We start from the raw sequence: 12,577 nt of genomic DNA on the forward strand, positions 1-12,577 counted from the left end.
CACACAATTGTCCATTTACAGAGTTATTTCTCCCACCCAGCATGGGTATGTGTAAAAATACACCCCAAAACACATTATAGTACTTCTACTGAGTACGGCGATACCACATGATTGGCACTTTTTTGCAGCCTAACTGCGCTAAGGGGCCCAAAGTCCAATGAGTACCTTTAGGATTTCACAGGTCATTTTGAGAAATTTCGTTTCAAGACTACTCCTCACGGTTTAGGGCCCCTAAAATGCCAGGACAGTATTAATCCATTTTAGAAAGAAGACACCCCAAGGTATTCTGTTAGTAGTACGGTGAGTTCATAGAAGATTTTATTTTTTGTCACAAGTTAGCGGAAATTGATTTTTATTGGTTTTTTTCACAAAGTGTCATTTTCCGCTAACTTGTGACAAAAAATAAAATCTTCTATGAACTCACCGCACTACTAACGGAATACCTTGGGGTGTCTTCTTTCTAAAATGGGGTCATTTGTGGGGTTCCTATACTGTCCTGGCATTTTAGGGGCCCTAAACCGTGAGGAGTAGTCTTGAAACGAAATTTCTCAAAATGACCTGTGAAATCCTAAAGGTACTCATTGGACTTTGGGCCCCTTAGCGCAGTTAGGGTGCAAAAAAGTGCCACACATGTGGTATTGCCGTACTCAAGAGAAGTAGTATAATGTGTTTTGGGGTGTATTTTTACACATACCCATGCTGAGTGGGAGAAAGATCTCTGTAAATGGACAATTGTGTGTAAAAAAATTAAAAAATTGTCATTTACAGAGATATTTCTCCCACCCAGCATCGGTATGTGTAAAAATACACCCCAAAACACATTATACTACTTCTCCTGAGTACGGCAATACCACATGTGTGGCACGTTTTTGCAGCCTAACTGCGCTAAGGGGCTCAAAGTCCAATGAGCACCTTTAGGCTTTACAGGGGTGCTTACAAATTAGCACCCCCCAAAAGGCGAGGACAGTAAACACACCCCACAAATGACCCCATTTTGGAAAGTAGACACTTCAAGGTATTCAGAGAGGGGCATGGTGAGTCCGTGGCTGATTTCATTTTTTTTGTAGCAAGTTAGAAGAAATGGAAACTTTTTTTTTTTTTGTCACAAAGTGTCATTTTCCGCTTACTTGTGACAAAAATTAATATCTTCTATGAACTCACTATGCCTCTCAGTGAATACTTTGGGATGTCTTCTTTCCAAAATGGGGTCAGTATTTGTACTATCCTGGAATTCTAGCCCCTCATGAAACATGTCAGGTGGTCAGAAAAGTCATAGATGCTTGAAAATGGGAAAATTCACTTTTTGCACCATAGTTTGTAAACGCTATAACTTTTACCCAAACCAATAAATATACACTGAATGGGTTTTTTTTTTAATCAAAAACATGTTTGTCCACATTTTTCGCGCTGCATGTATACAGAAATTTTACTTTATTTGAAAAATGTCAGCACAGAAAGTTAAAAAAAATCATTTTTTTGCCAAAATTCATGTCTTTTTTGATGAATATAATAAAAAGTAAAAATCGCAGGAGCAATCAAATAGCACCAAAAGAAAGCTTTATTAGTGACAAGAAAAGGAGCCAAAATTCATTTAGGTGGTAGGTTGTATGAGCGAGCAATAAACCGTGAAAGCTGCAGTGGTCTGAATGGAAAAAAAGTGGCCGGTCCTTAAGGGGGGTAAAGCCCACGGTCCTCAAGTAGTTAATGCATCTACACTCCTCTGCTCAGAGCGTGAGAGAGGCAGGGGCACTTTGGGCGGCCAGCGAGCCACCTCTCACCAACATGGTAGTGCGGTGGCTGCACTGAGCACCCTTACAGTGCTGCACCTGGGGACATATGTACCTACCTTGCCCCCCCCCCCCTCCCCAGCTACTCCTCTGGACAGAGCCCCAGTCCAGTATAGGTACAGGCAGTCAGATGTACACCCCATGCCACCCAGCCTAGTATAGGTAGACAGATCCCCACCCAGTATAGGTAGTCAGATATCCCACCCAGGCTAGTGTAGATAGTCAAATGCCCCCCCCCCCCCAGCCCAGTATAGGTAGTCAGATTGCCCTCCCAAGCCCAGTGTAGGTAGTCGGATGTCCCCCCAATCCCAGTATGGGTAGTCAGATGTCCCCCCAAGCCCAGTGTAGGTCGTCAGATGTCCCCCCCAGACCCAGTGTAGGCAGTTAGATGCCCCCCCTCCCGCCCCGTATAGGTAGTCAGACATCCACCACACCCCGTAAGATCAAAAAAATATCTCCTGGAAGAAAACATAGGAGTAAAGTTCATTGGATAGCTTCCATTGGATTGCACAAACCTTTGGTGAAGTGACCATGCGCAGCACACTGCAATTTCACCAGTACTAACGACAGAAAAGTAGCGCATGTTTTGCAACTAGTGCAACCCGCATTTCCTGGGTAACAGGCAAGTTGCTATAGTAACACGCGTTATGCTACTTATGCAAGTAATAATAATAATAATATTTTTATAGTGTTTTTCTCCCTAGGGGCTCAAAGTGCTGTGACCCTGCGATCAATAGTCTCAATGGCAAACAATGTTTTTATGTGTATCCTGGGAGTAACCAAATCCGTCTTATCGGCAAATCGAAGGGTGTGTAGAGGGCCATATAGTTCCAATAGATCTGCTATATACAACAATATAATATATATAAGAACCGAAGCGTATACCAAACATTGCCATGATAACATGAGTTGTGCTAATTGTGCAACACACGCTACTGCCCTGGTGTTTTTACCTAAAGTTTGTGTATCAGGCCTATTGTCCCTTTCCTCATGCAATACTGTTGCTTCCAAACCACCTCTCTCCCAATTTTAGTGCAATCCTCCCCCATTTATTCAGTGCTCACAGGTGTATCTGATGTCAAGAGAATGTATACTACATTAGTAGCAGTAGGGTATTGTACCGTGTTATTATTATTTATTTATAAAGCGCCAACATATTCCATGGCGCTGTACAAAGTAAGAAAACAAACAAGGGATACATAATGATACAGACAATGATATCCATCAAATATGAACACTGATACAAGATATAGCACTGCTGATTACAATTTGATTTAACATGATGACTAAAATGTATAAATGTCTAACAGTGTGCAAGCAATTAAATTAATAACATTCCATGACACAAAAGGGTGAGAGCCCTGCCCTTGCGAGCTTACAATCTAAAGGAATGGGGTGGAAACAAGAGGTGGGGAAGAATACAGTATATGTACTGGCAGTGCGTAATTAGGTTATTTAGTGGGTGCATGGCCTAAGCTAGAGAATATGGTTGTCGGAAAAGGTGGGTTTTGAGGGAGCATTTAAGGATTTCAAAGGTGGGAGAGTGGCGGATGTGTTGTGGAAGGGCATTCCAGAGGAGGGGTGAGGCACGTGAGAAGTCTTGTACACGTGAATGTGAGGAGGTAATTGTAGACGAGGATAGAAGAAGCTCGTGTGCAGATCTGAGATTGCGGTTTGCGGTTGGGTTTGTATCTGGAGACTAGTGAGGAGATGTACAGGGGAGAGTATTGTGGAGAGCTTTGTAGGTTAGGGTTAAGAGTTTGAACAGAATCCTCTCATTAATTGGTAGCCAGTGAAGAGCTTGACAGAGAGGGTCAGCAGAGGAAGAGCGAGAGGAGAGATGAATGAGTCGAGCGGCAGAGTTCAGTACAGAATTGAGCGGTGCCAGTCGGTTAGTTGGAAGTCCACCAAGCAATATATTGCTATAGTCCAATCGAGATATAATAAGAGCATGTACTAACATTTTGGTTGTGTCATGGGAGAGAAAAGGTCGGATACGTGCTATGTTTTTCAGTTGGAAATGGCAGGAGCTGGTTAGGGAGTTAATGTGAGGAGTAAATGAGAGAAAAGAATCAAATATTACCCCCAAGCACCCTGCTTTGGGAACTGATGTTATAGACGTGTTGTTAACATTTATTGTAATATCAGGCAAAGGGGTGGACAGGGATGGTGGAAAGACTATTCGTTCAGTTTTATTCATATTAAGTTTTAAGAAGCGAGAGGACATGAAAGAGGAAATAGCGGACAGGCAGTCGGGAACCCGTGTGAGGCCTCGTTCAGACTATACGCGCTGCCGTGCGCATTTTGGCAGCGCATATAGTGTGCGACACGCAAGAACGGTAGAAGGGCATAGACAGCCCTTCTACCGTTCCCATCAAATGTGCTGCGTAGCAGCGCAATTGCACTGTCACGTACTGCACGCATTTTTGTGAATCGCAGCGCAGATCCCATTCATTGTAATGAATGGGATCTGCAGCGCAGCGCATAGGAGCGCAGATGGCGTGCGATCGGACGCGTTGCGTTCCGATCGCACAGCCAGATGCACTAAATGATGTGAACGAGGCCTTAGGAGGGAGTTAAGTTCTGGGGCCGAGAGGTACAGTTGTGTATCATCTGCATATAGGTGGTATTGGAAACCAAATGAGCTGATTAAGTTACCAAGACCGTGCAGGTAGATGGAGAAGAGGAGGGGACCGAGGACAGAGCCTTGAGGTACCCATACAGACATAGGATGTGAAGAGGAGGCCTGATCTGAATAAGAAACAGTGAAAGACCTTCCAGAGAGGTAGGAAGATATCCAGGAGAGAGCGAGGTCCTTTATTCCTATAGATGAAAGGATCTGTAGGAGTAGAGTGTAGTCAACAGTGTCGAATGCTGATGACAGATCTAGAAGGATGAGTATGGAATAATAGCCTTTGGATTTAGCTGTGAGGAGATCATTAGCTACTTTGGTGAGGACTGTTTCTGTGGAGTGGTTTGGCCGGCAGCCAGACTGGAACTGATCAAGAAAGGAATTTGCAGATAAATACTGACTTAGTTCAGCATGAATGTGGCGTTCAAGTAATTTTGATGCAAATGGGAGAAGTGACACTGGGCAGTAGTTAGCAAGTTCGGTGGGGTCTAGAGATGGTTTTTTAAGTAGTGGTGTTACAACAGCCCTCTTGAGTGAGGATGGAAAAATTCCAGTGGAGAGGGATAGATTAAACAGCGATGTTAGGGCAGGGATGAGGGATGTGGATAGCTGTGGAATGAGATGTGATGGGATAGGATCCAAAGAACAGGTGGTTAGATGGGATTTGGAGATAAGGGAAGAGAGCGAATGTTCGGGGAGTGGAGAGAAACTGGAAAGAGAGCAGTCAACAAGAGGAGTGGAGATGGAGTTTGATGTCTGCGTGGAAAACACACTACAGATTTTTGCAATGTTATCTGTAAAGTATGTTGCAAATTCTTCAGCTGATAAGCATGAAGAAGGAGGAGGAGGGGGTGGACGGAGAAGGGAATTGAAAGTACTGAACAGGCCCTTTGGATTGTGCAAGTGGGAGGATATGAGGGAGGAGAAGTATAATTGTTTTGCAGAAGAGAGAGCGGTTTTAAACTTGTTCAACTCTTTTTTGTAAGTAATGAAATCCTCATTAGTATTAGTTTTTCTCCAACGGCGTTCAGCTACCCTAGAGCACCCCTTTAGCTGTTTAGTAGCCAGGGTTGGCGACTGACACGGTGTGGGCGGACATTGGTGAGGGGTGCGACTGCATCCATGACCTGCGTGATTGAGCAGTGATAGTGTGCAGCTGCTGAGTCAGGGTCAGTGAATGGTTGTGTGAGGAGAGGTGCCAAGGCATCAGAGACAGATTGCATGTCTATGTTGCGATAGTTCCTGCGTGTATATGAGCATGCTTGAGGCAGGGTGGTAGAAAGAGAGGAGGAGAGAGAGAGAAGTTTAGTAAGTTATGATCAGAGAGCGGGAGAGGAGTATTAGTGAAATCAGTGATAGAACAGAGACAAGTGAATATGAGTTCAAGTGTATGACCATTAGAGTGAGTTGGAGCAGTGGACCACTGAGACAGGCCGTAGGAGGAAGTAAGTGACAGAAGCTTAGTGGCGGCAGAATTGTTGGTGTCGACATGAATGTTAAAGTCGCCCATAATGATGGTAGGGATATCGGAGGACAGGAACTGGAGGAGCCATGCAGAGAAGTAATCTAGGAAGAAGGAATCAGGGCCAGGAGGGCGGTAGATTATTGCGATCTGGAGGTTAGAGGGAGAGTATAGACGGACTGCATGGACTTCAAAGGAAGGTGGAGAAAGAGAAGCAATGGGGGTGAGTGGCTTGAAGGAGCATCTATCAGAGAAAAGAATGCCCACACCACCGCCATCAGTAAAAGCAAGAAGTTTTAAATCAGGATGATACCATTTATTGGCTAACTAAAAAGAATAAGAATAAGCAAGCTTTCGGCCTTGCTGCCTTCATCAGGCTTAAATCCTACTACATTAGGGCCTGCTCACACATAACATGCTACAGAGAAGTGCACACTGGATTGCAGTTTCCTCACTGCTGCTACCCATTCACTTACATTCAAGGGGGCCAAGCAGTACTGTACACCTGTTGTGCTGAGCAGTGTACATCACTCTCCAAGGCATGTATGAGAGGGTTCTTATAATGTTATACTCAACATGTATTTCCTGAAGCGAGCTAATGGAATTCTTCATTTTCCACTTGTTATTTCCCTCATGTTGTCCTTTTTAGAATGCTTATTTTGCTTTCTGCCTTTCCCACTGTTGAAAACATTACATAAAAATATTGACCTAGTAATATTACAACAGTGGGATGCAGCTGTTATAATATTTATGACTTAGCCAGAAAATTTGGAAAACAGAGCCAGCTGAATGAAGAATAGTGTATTGAGATCTTCAATGAGCCTGTGATCAGCTTGCCTGTGGAAATGACTGCAAACTTAGTAAAATTTCATTTTCCAGCAAAATTCTGATTTGTCAGTAACGTCAACCAATCAGATCCCTGTTTCCATGAGCAAACATAAGGGCAAAGTATAAGGGCTGGGGCCCACTAGAAATTGCAAATCACGATTTTGAATTTAGTGTTAGCAATTTGTATTGCAATTGTCATTTGTACAGTGATTGAGAAGCGATTTAGCAGTGATACGGAGTTATTTTGTAATCAAGAGTCATTTTTCATTTCCGTTTGCAGCCAGCTAGAATTATTTAACCACTTGAGGACCTAGGGCTTTCTACCCCTTAAGGACCGGCCACTTTTTTTCCATTCAGACCACTGCAGCTTTCACGGTTTATTGCTCGCTCATACAACCTACCACCTAAATGAATTTTGGCTCCTTTTCTTGTCACTAATAAAGCTTTCTTTTGGTGCTATTTAATTGCTCCTGCGATTTTTACTTTTTATTATATTCAGCAAAAAAGACATGAATTTTGGCAAAAAAATGATTTTTTTAACTTTCTGTGCTGACAGTTTTCAAATAAAGTAAAATTTCTGTATACATGCAGCGCGAAAAATGTGGACAAACATGGTTTTGATAAAAAAAAACCCATTTAGCGTATATTTATTGGTTTGGGTAAAAGTTATAGAGTTTACAAACTATGGTGCAAAAAGTGAATTTTCCCATTTTCAAGCATCTATGACTTTTCTGACCCCCTGTCATGTTTCATGAGGGGCTAGAATTCCAGGATAGTATAAATACCCCCCAAATGACCCCATTTTGGAAAGAAGACATCCCAAAGTATTCACTGAGAGGCATAATGAGTTCATAGAAGATATTATTTTTTGTCACAAGTAAGCGGAAAATGACACTTTGTGAGGAAAAAAAAAAAAAAAAAAAAGTTTCCATTTCTTCTAACTTGCACCAAAAAAAAATGAAATCTGCCACAGACTCACCATACCCCTCTCTGAATACCTTGAAGGGTCTACTTTCCAAAATGGGGTCATTTGTGGGGTGTGTTTACTGTCCTGACATTTTGGGGGGTGCTAAATTGTAAGCACCCCTGTAAAGCCTAAAGGTGCTCATTGGACTTTGGACCCCTTAGCGCAGTTAGGCTGCAAAAAAGTGCCACACATGTGGTATTGCCGTACTCAGGAGAAGTAGTGTAATGTGTTTTGGGGTGTATTTTTACACATACCCATGCTGGGTGGGAGAAATATCTCTGTAAATGACAATTTGTTAATTTTTTTTACACACAATTGTCCATTTACAGAGATATTTCTCCCACTCAGCATGGGTATGTGTAAAAATACACCACAAAACACATTATACTACTTCTCCTGAGTACGGCGATACCACATGTGTGGCACTTTTTTGCACCCTAACTGCGCTAAAGGGCCCAAAGTCCAATGAGTACCTTTAGGATTTCACAGGTCATTTTGAGAAATTTCGTTTCAAGACTACTCCTCACGGTTTAGGGCCCCTAAAATGCCAGGGCAGTATAGGAACCCCACAAATGACCCCATTTTAGAAAGAAGACACCCCAAGGTATTCCGTTAGGAGTATGGCGAGTTCATAGAAGATTTTATTTTTTGTCACAAGTTAGCGGAAAATGACACTTTGTGAAAAAACACAATTAAAATCAATTTCCGCTAACTTTTGACAAAAAATAAAATCTTCTATGAACTCACCATACTCCTAACGGAATACCTTGGGGTGTCTTCTTTCTAAAATGGGGTCATTTGTGGGGTTCCTATACTGCCCTGGCATTTTAGGGGCCCTAAACCGTGAGGAGTAGTCTTGAAACGAAATTTCTCAAAATGACCTGTGAAATCCTAAAGGTACTCATTGGACTTTGGGCCCTTTAGCGCAGTTAGGGTGCAAAAAAGTGCCACACATGTGGTATCGCCATACTCGGGAGAAGTAGTACAATGTGTTTTGGGGTGTATTTTTACACATACCCATGCTGGGTGGGAGAAATACCTCTGTAAATGGACAATTGTGTGTAAAAAAATCAAAAGATTGTCATTTACAGAGGTATTTCTCCCACCCAGCATGGGTATGTGTAAAAATACACCCCAAAACACATTGTACTACTTCTCCCGAGTACGGCGATACCACATGTGTGGCACTTTTTTGCACCCTAACTGCACTAAGGGGCCCAAAGTCCAATGAGTACCTTTAGGATTTCACAGGTCATTTTTGTTTCAAGACTACTCCTCACGGTTTAGGGCCCCTAAAATGCCAGGGCAGTATAGGAACCCCACTAATGACCCCATTTTAGAAAGAAGACACCCCAAGGTATTCCGTTAGGAGTATGGTGAGTTCATAGAAGTTTTTATTTTTTTGTCACAAGTTAGCGGAAATTGATTTTAATAGTTTTTTTTCACAAAGTGTCATTTTCCGCTAACTTGTGACAAAAAATAAAATCTTCTATGAACTCACCATACTCCGTACGGAATACCTTTGGGGGTCTTCTTTCTAGAATGGGGTCATTTGTGGGGTTCCTATACTGCCCTGGCATTTTAGGGGCCCTAAACCGTGAGGAGTAGTCTTGAAACCAAATGTCGCAAAATGACCTGTGAAATCCTAAAGGTACTCATTGGACTTTGGGCCCCTTAGCGTACTTAGGGTGTAAAAAAGTGCCACACATGTGGTACCGCTGTACTCAGGAGAAGTAGTATAATGCGTTTTGGGGTGTATTTTTACACATACCCATGCTAAGTGGGAGAAATATCTCTGTAAATGACAATTGTTTGATTTTTTTACACACAATTGTCCATTTACATAGAAATTTCTCCCACCCAGCATGGGTATGTGTAAAAATACACCCCAAAACACATTATACTACTTTTCCTGAGTATGGCGGTACCACATGTGTGACACTTTTTTGCAGCCTAGGTGCGCTAAGGGGCCCAACGTCCTATTCACAGGTCATTTTGAAGCATTTGTTTTCTAGACTACTCCTTGCGGTTTAGGGCCCCTAAAATGCCAGGGCAGTATAGGAACCCCACAAGTGACCCCATTTTAGAAAGAAGACACCCCAAGGTATTCCGTTAGGTATATGGCGAGTTCATAGAAGATTTTATTTTTTGTCACAAGTTAGTGAAAAATGACACTTTGTGAAAAAAAAACAATAAAAATTAATTTCCGCTAACTTTTGACAAAAAATAAAATCTTCTATGAACTCGTCATACACCTAACATAATACCTTGGGGTGTCTTTTTTTTCTAAAATGGGGTCACTTGTGGGGTTCCTATACCGCCCTGGCATTTTACAGGCCCAAAACCGTGAGTAGTCTGGAAACCAAATGTCTCAAAATGACTGTTCAGGGGTATAAGCATCTGCAAATTTTGATGACAGGTGGTCTATGAGGGGGCGAATTTTGTGGAACCGGTCATAAGCAGGGTGGCCTTTTAGATGACAGGTTGTATTGGGCCTGATCTGATGGATAGGAGTGCTAGGGGGGTGACAGGAGGTGATTGATGGGTGTCTCAGGGGGTGGTTAGAGGGGAAAATAGATGCAATCCATGCACTGGGGAGGTGATCGGAAGGGGGTCTGAGGGTTTGGCCGAGTGATCAGGAGCCCACACGGGGCAAATTGGGGCCTGATCTGATGGGTAGGTGTGCTAGGGGGTGACAGGAGGTGATTGATGGGTGTCTCAAGGTGTGATTAGAGGGGGGAATAGATGCAAGCAATGCACTGGCGAGGTGATCAGGGCTGGGGTCTGAGGGCATTCTGAGGGTGTGGGCGGGTGATTGAGTGCCCTAGGGGCAGATAGGGGTCTAATCTGATAGGTAGCAGTGACAGGGGGTGATTGATGGGTAATTAGTGGGTGTTTAGGGTAGAGAATAGATGGAAACACTGCGCTTGGGTGGTGATCTGATGTCGGATCTGCGGGCGATCTATTGGTGTGGGTGGGTGATCAGTTTGCCCGCAAGGGGCAGGTTAGGGGCTGATTGATGGGTGGCAGTGACAGCGGGTGATTGATGGGTGGCAGTGACAGGGGGTGATTGATGGGTGGCAGTGACAGGGGGTGATTGATGGGTGATTGATAGGTGATTGACAGGTAATCAGTGGGTTATTACAGGGGAGAACAGATGTAAATATTGCACTGGCGAATTGATAAGGGGGGATCTGAGGGCAATCTGAGCGTGTAGGCGGGCGATTGGGTGCCCGCAAGGGGCAGATTAGGGTCTGATCTGATAGGTAACAGTGACAGGTGGTGATAGGGAGTGATTGATGGGTGATTGATGGGTAATTAGTGGGTGTTTAGAGGAGAGAATAGATGGAAACACTGCGCTTGGGTGGTGATCTGATGTCGGATCTGCAGGCGATCTATTGGTGTGGGTGGGTGATCAGATTGCCCGCAAGGGGCAGGTTAGGGGCTGATTGATGGGTGGCAGTGACAGGGGGTGACAGGGGGTGATTGATGGGTGATAGGTGATTGGCAGGTGATTGACAGGTGATCAGTGGGTTATTACAGGGAAGGACAGATGTAATTAATGCACTGGCGAATTAATAAAGGGGGGGGGGGGGGGGGGTCTGAGGGCAATCTGAGCGTGTGGGCGGGTGATTGGGTGCCCGCAAGGGGCAGATTAGGGTCTGATCTGATAGGTAACAGTGACAGGTGGTGATAGGGGGTGATTGATGGGTGATTGATGGGTAATTAGTGGGTGTTTAGAGAAGATAACAGATGTAAACGATACATTTGGGAGGTAATCTGACGGCGGGTTTGCGGGCGATCTAATGGTGTGGGTGGGTGATCAGATTGCCCGCAAGGGGCAGGTTAGGGGCTGATTGATGGGTGGCAGTGACAGGGGGTGATTGATGGGTGATAGGTGATTGGCAGGTGATTGACAGGTGATCAGTGGGTTATTACAGGGAAGAACAGATGTAATTAATGCACTGGTGAATTGATAAGGGGGGGTCAGAGGGCAATCTGAGCGTGTGGGCGGGTGATTGGGTGCCCGCAAGGGGCAGATTAGGGTCTGATCTGATAGGTAAAAGTGACAGGTGGTGATAGGGGGTGATTGATGGGTGATTGATGGGTAATTAGTGGGTGTTTAGAGGAGAGAATAGATGTAAACAATGGATTTGGGAGGTGATCTGATGTCGGATCTGTGGGCGATCTATTGGTGTGGGGGGGTGATCAGATTGCCCGCAAGGGGCAGGTTAGGGGCTGATTGATGGGTGGCAGTGACAGGGGGTGATTGACGGGTGATTGACGGGTGATTGACAGGTGATTGACAGGTGATCAGGGGGATAGATGCATACAGTAAACAGGGGGGTGGTGGTCTGGGGGGGGGGGGGTCTGGGGAGAATCTGAGGGGTGGGGGGGTGATCAGGAGGGGGCAGGGAGCAGGGGGGGGGATAAAAAAAAAATAGCGTTGACAGATAGTGACAGGGAGTGATTGATGGGTGATTAGGGGGGTGATTGGGTGCAAACAGGGGTCTGGGGGGTGGGCAGGGGGGGGTCTGATGGGTGCTGTGGGCGATCTGGGGCAGGGGGGGGAGAAATCAGTGTGCTTGGGTGCAGACTAGGGTGGCTGCAGCCTGCCCTGGTGGTCCCTCGGACACTGGGACCACCAGGGCAGGAGGCAGCCTGTATAATACACTTTGTAAACATTACAAAGTGTATTATACACTTTGTATGCGGCGATCGCGGGGTTAACATCCCGACGGCGCTTCCGTATAGCCGGCGGGATGTTGCGGCGAGCGAGCGGTGACAGGCGCCGGCGGAGGATCGCGTCACGGATGACGCGATCGCTCCGCCCATGCCCTTAAATGGACCGCCGCCTCTGTGGGTGAGGCCGTCCTGAAGGGCTCCACTTCCCCGCCGCC

This window comes from Hyperolius riggenbachi, chromosome 1 (genome assembly GCF_040937935.1).
Source record: "Hyperolius riggenbachi isolate aHypRig1 chromosome 1, aHypRig1.pri, whole genome shotgun sequence".
Taxonomy (NCBI): Eukaryota; Metazoa; Chordata; class Amphibia; order Anura; family Hyperoliidae; genus Hyperolius; species Hyperolius riggenbachi.